Raw genomic sequence first — 9,943 nt, 5'->3', positions numbered from 1 at the left:
AGAGACTGTCTCAAAGCAACAAAAAGCCAAGGGAACTGTTGAGGGAGATGCTCACTGTTGACCTCTGGACTCACAGCCACATCCACATGTGCATACGCAAGTGCACAGACATGTGCACTGTACACAAGAATGCACACACACACACACACACAGGCTCACACGTGTGCACACACACCTGCACAGACATGAACATGTATACACACGCACACACGGACAAAAGACAAGCTAAATTGCTGAAAACTTAGTTTCTATGGTTCTGAAGCACTTGATTGTGATAATGTTACCAGTGTTGTTCTTGGTTTTACGGAGCAAGGAAAGGTTGTTTTGAAGATTTTTTTTTAACTCTGTCACTTTTTTTGACGGTGCCATTCCTAGGTAGACGTGTTTGTAAGCATTTTCAGCTCTTTCCACTCCCCCCACCCTCCTCTCGTTCTTTTCTTTCTCTCCCAGTTTTATTTTTTTATATTTTTATAAATTTTATTTGAATTAGAAACAATCTTATTTTACACATCAATCCCAGTTCCCACTCCCTCCCATGCTCCCCACAGAGCCCCCCATCCACTCCCCCACTTTTAATTCAATTATTTGGTGTTTTGATGACTAGCTTCTTGAGTTCTTTGTATATTTTGGAGATCAGCCCTCTGTCAGATGTGGGGTTGGTGAAGATCTTTTCCCACTCTGTGGGCTGCCGTTTGGTCTTGTTGACTGTGTCCTTTGCCTGACAGGAGTTTTTCGGTTTCAGGAGGTCCCATTTATTAATTGTCGATCTCAATGTCTGTGTAATCTTACCCTGTACTCCAGGCTAACCTCAAACTCATGGCAACCCCTCCCACTCCTTAACTTCCTCATTCTTGAAATCACAGGCGTGAGCCACTGTGCCTGACTTTAACACTTTCCTCTTGGGGACATCTCCTACAATTTTTATGCCCTTGTTAATATTCCTCAGGCAAATGCTGCCGTGAATTAACCTGAATATGCACAAACCTGGGTTTGTTGACTCTTTGCAGTAAGAGACTAGGGATCATCACGAGAGGCAAAGAGCTTGTTATATGAGCCTGCTTCGGGGGAAAAAAAAACATAGCAAACCACAAAATAAACAAGCAACAGGGTACTGAGCAAGGCCTTGCAAAGACAGAGCAAGGAGGTGCAGTGTGTAGAAACTCCCAAAGTGAAGAAATAACTACTGTGGTAAGATTCCTGTTTACGGTCTTTGAGGGTCTTGTTTGTTTTTATTTTTGACAGATTGGTCTCAAGTTTACTATGTAGCCAACAGTGTCTTTAAACTTCTGGTTCTCTTGCCTTCATCTCCTGAGCACGGGAGTGACAGATGTGCACCACCTGTCCTGGTGTGCATCTTAGTGGGTACTTGCTGAGCTATATGCCCAGCCCTGGTTTATGGCCTTTGTTACTGCAGCCAAGTGAGCTGAGACACAGGCATGTTCTCTTTTAAAATGTCTTTTTTTTTTTTTTGCCAAGCTGTGACTGTTTATTAACTGACCAGATTACAAAAATACCACAGGCACCTTAGTTCATCCGTCTAATAAGCCTGTTTATCTGGTCTTCCCTGTTGCCAGCATTGCCACCTTCCACAAAGTGAGTGGTCTTTTTCTTCATCCCGCCCCGTGGAGAAGACAGTTTGAAGGGCCACAGGAAGTTGTTGGCTTCCTTGAAGCGTTTCCCCACTGTGTAGATCTCATGGATCAGATCCTCCATGCAGATAATGCCGTATTTACCAAGAGATCGAGCAATCAAGGAATTGTCTGTCAAGGCAATTCTCTTCTTATTGATTTTGCCATAGCCACGCTTGTAGATGAGCTCGTTTACTGACTTCAGGTTGGGGTACCCCCATGCAATGTATGGTTCCACGATCCTCAGCATGTTAATCGAAGCCTTGTTGAGCTTAACAAAAGTGCCATTGAAGATCTGACGAAGACGGAGCAGCTGCAACACCTTGCGGACCTTTGGGCTCACACTATTGATACCTCGGATTCGGATGACGAATGCCAGCTTGGGTTCTGCAGGCACGTAGAAGTTTGCGGCTTTCCTTGCCATCCTAGCCATGCGAATCTCCGTCCGGTACATCTGCCTGTATTCCTTGTGATAATGCTTTGCCTTTTCATAGATGAGCTTCCTCCGTGCCTTCCGGAGCACGGAGTCTTCAGTGCAAACTTTTTCCGGAAGCGCTTCACCTTCAGCTCCGTGAAATTCCTTCGCTTTTTCTTAAGGGTCTCTGGCACAGCAGGAACCTTCTTTTTCTTCTCCAGCGCGGCCTCCATGGCTCCTTCCAGTCGAGGGGGGAAAAAAAAAAAGGAGAGAGCTTAAAATGTCTTTTACATTGATTTATTGTGTGTGTGTGTACATGTGTGTACATGTGCATGTGTGTGTGTATATATGTGAGTGTATGTGTACATGTGTGTATGTGCGCATATGCATGTGAGGGTATGTGTGTATGTATGTGTTATGTGTGATGTATGTTTATGTATGCGTGCATGTATGTGTGTATGATTATGTGTATGTGTGTGAATGTATGCATGTGTATATGTGCATGTGTATGTGTGTATGTGTGTGTGTATTTGTGCATGTGTGTATTTGTGCATGTGTATGTATGTGTGCATGCGTGTGTATGTGTGTTGGCACATGTATGCCAGAGCAAGTATGTGGAGATCAGAGACAATCCTCATGTGTTGTCTTCTTTCACCATTCTGTAGACTGAACTCAGGTCATCAGGCCTGGTGGAAAGCACCCTTACCCACTGGGCCAGAGAGATGGTCCCAACTCAACATCTCTAGCTCCCCTTAAGCTGATGTGTGTGCACAGGACTTAGGGAGCATGTCCTTTCTTCCTGTCACTGTTTCTGATGAAGGGAATGTGCCAACTCTCCATATATATATCCTTTATGTATGTATGGGGCCTGGGCTGCCAGTAGAGCTCAACAGAAGAAAGTGTCCTGAGCTCTGCAGCTAGCCTCTGCCCCACCTATTTGGGTAAGAGCACCTTGGGATCAATTATGAATGAGGTACTGATGGGGAGGAGTAAGTGGGCTGTTGTCTACTTTGAAAAATTAATGGGAGCTGATTAATATAGACTGCGGACCCTTCTTCCTCAGCACAGAGAGGCTGTGGTCTCCTTTGGAGCTGGGCGGGAGGAGGTGGCGACAGCACCCAAGTGTTTGTATTCTTGGGGTTCTACTCTAGACTCCTGGAAGAATCTGCCTCATTGCCCCACAAGGATGCTGAAGCCCATCAAATCTGAGCACTTTGCCCAAACATGGATAAGAGGGAGAATGGCCACTTACTACTGTTCTTAATTTAAAACTTTTAATATGCAAAATTAAATCATTTATACAAGTTTATGTATCAATATAGTGTAACTTTTCATTAAAAAAATTTTTTAAAGTAAAGTCTCATGCAACCCAGGCTGGCCTCAAATTTGCTATGTATTGGAGGCTAGCTTTGAATGCCTCATCCTCCTGAGTGCTGAGATTGTAGACATGCAACATCATGTCTTTGGATCATTTCTTTGTGCAAGAACTGAGAACTCCCAAGTCTGGGCCAGCCCTGGCTATGGACGTCAATAGCTAAAAGGCTCAGGTGCCTGGGATCAGCATGTGTAGATCTGGGATGAGGTAGAGACATCTCCAGTCGCTGTGGGATCATGATATTCATCACAGAGTCAGTCCCCAGCCCATCTAGTTCTGACTTCCTGTCAAGAAACCCTCAGAAATACTTTATTCAATCACATGATCTTTCTTGTGTTTCCAGTGACAGAGAGCTCACTACCAAGGCAACAGCCAATTCACAGTGGGAGCTGCCATTGCTTGGGAGCTCTGTTCACACTGAGTAACCCTGGGGAGACCCCTATGAAGTCTCAGTCTTCACTCCCTTGAAGGCTCCTGAGATGGGAAGGGCTCACTCAGGCTGCAGTGGAGATCGATGGATATGGGTTGCTGTGGTTAAGCCAGCCCCTTCATCCCCAGCAGGAAGAGCTGTTCCTGCTTCCTCTCTATGTATATGTGTATTGGTGTATGTTTGTGGGTGTGTGTGCTTATATGCAAGCAGGTTCTGTGTGTGTGTGTGCCTGTGGAGGTCATAGGTTAACATAAGGGGGTCTCCTTCAGTTACTCTCCACTTTAGTTTCTGTGGTAGGGTCTCTTTCTGATCCTGGACCTCACTAGTTTGACTAGAATGGCCAGCCAGTGATCTCTAAGGATCCTCCTGTCTCCTCCTCATCAATGCTGGCTTTTTACATGAGGGGCTGGGAAACCAAACAAGGGTCTTCATGCTTATATGGCAAACATTTTATCACCTGAGCTGTTTCCCCAGATCTCCTGCTTCTCTTTGACCTACCGTTCTAAGTTTTCTACCCTTCTGGGATCAAATCTATGACCTTGCCCATGTTAGGCAAGTCCTTTACTGCTGAGCCTGTGCTAGGCAAGTACTCCTCTACCAAGCTCATACTATGCAAGTACTCCTCTACCAAGCTCATACTATGCAAGTACTCTTCTGCTGAGCTCATACTATACAAGTACTCTTCTGCTGAGCTCATACTATACAAGTACTCTATTACCGAGCTCATACTAGGCAAGTACTACTGACCCAATGCTAGGTATACTACTCTACTACTGATCCACATCTCAGTCTTCAGACTTTTTTTTCCCTAACATGGCTGCCTTCTCTCTAGGAACAAGCTTCAAGGACTTGCAGAAGCTGAGATCTTATTCAAGAGTGAACATCACTACTACCCTTTGTGGAGCTCACCCCTGCTTCCTAGCTGGCTGGCTCCCTCTGAAGTGTCCCATTGCTTCTGACTTTTTCCATGGAGCCTGACCCCTGCAGCCACCTCCAACGCTGCCCTGGATCCACAGGCTGTTGCAGCTGGGTTCATTATGCTGCCATCCTCCATTCTGTGATAGCCGCCCATCAGACAGGCTGCTATCCTCTGACTTTATGAAGAATTTGAAACTGTGCAATCCATTAGGCTTTGTCTCATGTCTCAGTCAACTTTCAAATAGTGGGACCATGTAACAGGAAAAGCATAGCAAGGAGAGGTGGGACCCTTCCCCTCAACTTCAGCTGGGTGATTGGGGGCAAGCTAGGGCTCAGGCAGCCTTTTTGGCTTGGAGATGACTAATCTGGCTCTGGCCTCAGAATAATTCCAGGCTGGCTGGCTGGACGGCCTGTTTCCATGGCAACGGTTGTTATTGGTAACTGAATAAGCATCTCAGAAACAGCTCCGGAGTTGATGGTTTCCCTTCTAGTTGGAATTGAGAAGAGCCAGGCTTGTGCTGCCAATCCTCAGCATTGCCTCGGTGCTGCAGTGTGATGTCTGGAGAGCTGAAGCCACCCGTTTCCCCTCTGAAATCTGCCTCCACGGAAGGAGCACAGATAAACTTGCTCTCTATTTTCTAGTGTCTTCAAAGATGCAGAGGAACACGGACATCTAGCTAGCGGGTCCTAGAACTTGAACCCTGACTTGTCTGGTCCGGGATTGATTGCTGTCCTGCCTCTGTCCTTTTTCCCTGAGTGCACACAGGAGCCTTATCAGACCCTCTCTGGTGACACTACCAGCCTGCTTAATTATCCCACAGTGACTCCCAGTCCAGAGGCTATGCTAGAAACGGTCAGGCAGGGAGACTCCCTCAGATGCTGTGGCGCCGTAATCATCGGGAAAGCTCAGAGAGCTTCAGAGGCCTGCTGGCCAGGTACTGCCTCAAACTCCTTATGGTCCCCTCTGCACTTCTCCCTTCCTGGGGAGTGGACCTTTGTGCGGGAATGGAATCTAGACTAGGCAAGCAGAAGAACAAGTCTATGGTGCTTACTCTCCTCTCTCTGTCTCCTCACTCACCCTCCCTCCCTTCCCTCTCCCCTCCCCTCCCTCCTTCTCTGTTTCCTTCCATCTTCATTTTCTTTTCCCCCCTCCTCTTGTTCTGCAAAATCACCCCAGGCCTGTTTCCCTTGTTGCTTTCCCTGGGTGAACTTTACTGGATGCTGGATTCATTTCTGCCAAGTTCAGAAGCCATGCTATTGGCTGTGGAGTGTGGCTGCAGAAACCTTTGGCTCTTGAAGGTCCTGTGACAGAAACAAAGAAACTGGTGTGGTAGTGGCTGGCCACCTACATTCAACTAACTTGTAGTGCCCTTCTTAGGGTGGCACTCATCTGGACCTCTCGCAATGGTTTCTGGTGGACCCGTGACTGTGAACCTGGACCTGCATTGTGAAACTGTGCTGGGCCCAGGGACCCTATGGGTTCTCTTCTGTCTCTTGGCTGTCTTTTCATGTCCCCATTGTGCTTCCTCCTCTCCTTGGCTGCGACTGTTGGGGTGGCTCAAAGTTTGATCCATGTGACACTACTATCCACTGCACCTTTCTTTGGTTCCCCCAGTTCTGTAGCAGCTCAGGGAACTTGCCAGCTCACGCCTCTGCTGTGGGCCTGTATCACTAGGGACCATGAAGACCCCAAGATGTCTAGAGCTCCTAGAAGGCCCCAAGATGTCTAGAGCCCATTTCTAATGAGCACAGCTCTTCCTCCTGACTCCGCAGACTCCTGTGTTAAAGCATTGCTCCTCAGTGCTTTATAAGCCTAGGCCAGTGAGAGGTCTTTAAGTCACTGGAGGCATGACCTTGACGGGGATCATGGGACTCTGGTCCCGTTCTTTGCCTCTCATATTGGCCATGGGATGAATGGTTTTGTACACCACACTAATGATGGTGTTTTGCTTTACTGCAGATGACAGAGCAATGGGACCTGGAGCTCCTAAAACTTGAGAGTCAAAGTAATCTAGAGTTCATTTATAAAGATAGAAAGCTGAGTCGCCGGACCTTCTCTCCCTGCTCTCCCTGCTCACCTCTCCCCTTTCTCACCTCAGAGGCAGTGCTGCCCTTGCAGCAGTCAAGGCAGCAATACATCTCTTCTCCCCGCTTCTCCCCACTTCCTCTTCCTCACCCCCACATCCCATTCCTCTCCAGCACCTGCCAGTTCTCTCCAGAAGGGCCCTAGACTCTTGCCATAGGTCCACCTCTGCACACCCACCGCCTTAATCCACACACAGTGGGTGTTTGCCTGGAACTGCCACACACCCTTTCCAGCCTCCTTGCCTCTACTCCATCCCTGGCATCACTACTCTAGTTAGAATGTCTTTAAACCCCTCTGCTCTCCTGCGTGCCACCTCCCACATATCCCCCTGTTCGAACTGGAAAGGACCGTGGTGCTTTTCAGTTATGTCCATTGCTGTGAATTTAGACAATAACTGCTTCGATTCAGGTAGCAGGGCAGCAGTGACCCTCTGTGATCCCTGGGCGACCCCTGGGGTTGAGTCAGCCAAGACTTCCCTGGCTTCAATTCTTACATGGCTTTCCTGACTAAACTCCCTCCTATTCCTGCTGATCACATGTGAGGGAAGGCTCTGACTGTGTGGGTTTCTGGTGTGGTAGGATCTAGGTTGAACAAGAATCTCCTTGGGTAAGCAGTGTTGTGTGAGGGCAGGCAAAGCCCTTGTTGGGTAGGGGTCACCAGCCCTCTCTATTTTTATACAGATGTTAGATAGGTGCCCCATTAAAGCCTGCCTGCCTCTATAAGTAACAGTAGCTGAGGGTCAGCAGGGGGGCTCACAGATGTAAAACAGGGGGCTCTGCAATCCAGAGAAACACCGGAGAAAGGGATGTGATTGGCAAGTTAAAGAAAATTAACAGATGACAACCTCCACACATTCAATATCCCTAACCCCCTTGAAAGCATCTTTAGGCATCTAATTGACACATTTCAAGAGACACACTGACTAGTTAGACATCAATTGACACCCTTATTAAATATCAATTAACACATTTCCTAACTTGATATTTAATTAGCTTGCCGGAGCTGTTCTTTTAAGAGCCAATTAAATGCCTGGAATATTCTTACATGCTGATTCTTCTGCTAGGCAGTCACCCATGGATCTTTGTCACAAGTCCTTCTGAGCAGGTTTCCAAATACACACCAGGACTGACAATCAGAAGTTGAAGATCAATCACTGTACATCTAACAAAACTGTCTTCTCACCCATGATTATGAGTAAAAGAACAGTCTTGGAATGTGGTTAACTATATTTCCTGACTGTGGAAACAGTTAAGTCAAACAATCCAGACCTCAAGGCAGAGTTGTGATTCATTTCGTTGTGGTAAAATGCATATAAACTAAAATTCACAATAGAGGATGTCATGGGGTCACTGGGACAGATCCACAGAAAGTGGTTATGATGGCCCATGGGCCATGTCTAAATGGAGCGGGGCTATTCATCAAAAGAGGAGCTTTACATAGGAGCACATTGCTTTCTGCTGTCCAAGGTCTTGTGGACTTGCCTAGATTAACTTCAGGCGGTAGGTGAGGGTAGACTGGATATTATAGGGCTCATAATGATAAATTGTCTAGACTTGGCAAAGCCTCAGGCATGGGGGACAGTTACTGGGGGAGGAAAGAAGAAGCCAATAGACTCCACTGGGGAGCAGGCTCAGGCTCACAGAAAATTCATGCTTAGGGCTTGTGCTCTGGGATATTTGCACACTGTGTGAATAGATATTACTACAATTGTTTTAATAAAGATCTATATAGCCACTGGCTATGCAGGAAAGCTAGGTGGGACTTCCAGGCAGAGGGAGGAGACTCGAGATGGATCCAGGTATGAGAGGACACATCAGTGAGAAGTGGAACAAGTCAGACACACAGGGTGAGAGAGAGCTGAAAGCCATATGGTAAAGCATAGATTAATGATGGAAGCAGATGCAGAAATCCACAACTAACCAATGGGCCAAGCTCCTGGAGTACAATCGCAGTGAGGGAGGAGTGATAATATGAACAAAGGGGTGAAGACAATGATGGGGAATCTCACAGAATCAGCTGACCCCAGCTAGTGAGAGATCACTGACTCAGGTCTGACAAATGGGGAACCTGCATAATACCGAACTAGACTCGCTTAATATAGGTGACAATGTTGTGACTGGGACAGTATATGAGGCCACTGGCAGTGGGTCCAAGACCTAACACTAATGCACAAACTGATTTAGTGGAGCACATTCTATATGGAGAGATACCTTGCCCAGCCTAGACACAGGGGTGTGGGGGTGGGGAGGTACCTTATTCCTGCCTCAACGAGATGATGGGACAGACTTAGTAGACTTCCTAGGGGAGGCCTTACCCTCTCCATGGAGCAGATGGGAGGTGGGGGGGAGTGCGATGATTGTGAGGAGACAAGGAAGGGGGAATTGGGATTGTAATATAAAAAATAAATTAGTTAAAAAAGAAAAAAAACACAGATTAATAACAATATGGGTTAATTTAAGTCATAAGAGCTACTGGGACAAGCCTAAGCAAATGGCCAATCTTTCATAATTAATAAACCTCCATGTCATTATTTGTGAGATAGTGACCACCATAAACTTGCTACAGGCTTACACTTACTCTTCCTTCTGAATGGAAAGTTTCGACATGCTCTCACCCACTGTGGGGTTTCACCATTACTGTTACACCTCAGAGAAGACTCCTTTGATCACTCACTCAGGGTAAGGGCCGTTATATCCCATCCAACAGCTTCAGATTTGGAGAGCCAGCGAAGCCCTTCAGAGGATTAGTCTCCATGACTTGGATTTACTTAGTTACTTTTTGATGTCTGTATTCCTCAAAAGACTGTAGATATGGGAGGGTAGAGGGCAAATTCCACACTCTGTGTCTGTAGCTCTGATTCATAGCACACAGTGTGTCCTGGATTAATGGAGGAATGGATAGAATGAATGGGTGAGAGACCAGATAATGGAGGAATGGATGTATGAGAGACTAGATAGATGGATACAGAGATAGAAGGTTGGAGACATGACTGATGAATATAGAGATAATGACAAATGTATGAATGGGTGAGTAGATGGATGGGTGGGTTGGTAGATGAAAGAGTAGATGGATTGATGGGTAGATAACTGAA

The 9,943-nt window shown here is 46.6% G+C and overlaps 1 pseudogene; it reads right to left on the bottom strand.

The window, feature by feature from the left end:
* Positions 1-1,469: 1,469 nt before the first annotated feature.
* LOC127224204 (60S ribosomal protein L7-like) lies at positions 1,470-2,285 on the bottom strand (annotated as a pseudogene).
* Positions 2,286-9,943: the final 7,658 nt, after the last annotated feature.

Source organism: Phodopus roborovskii, unplaced genomic scaffold, assembly GCF_943737965.1.
Source record: "Phodopus roborovskii unplaced genomic scaffold, PHOROB, whole genome shotgun sequence".
Lineage (NCBI taxonomy): Eukaryota > Metazoa > Chordata > Mammalia > Rodentia > Cricetidae > Phodopus > Phodopus roborovskii.
Note: the sequence above shows the minus strand (reverse complement) of the source record. Positions and strands in the feature narration are given on the sequence as shown.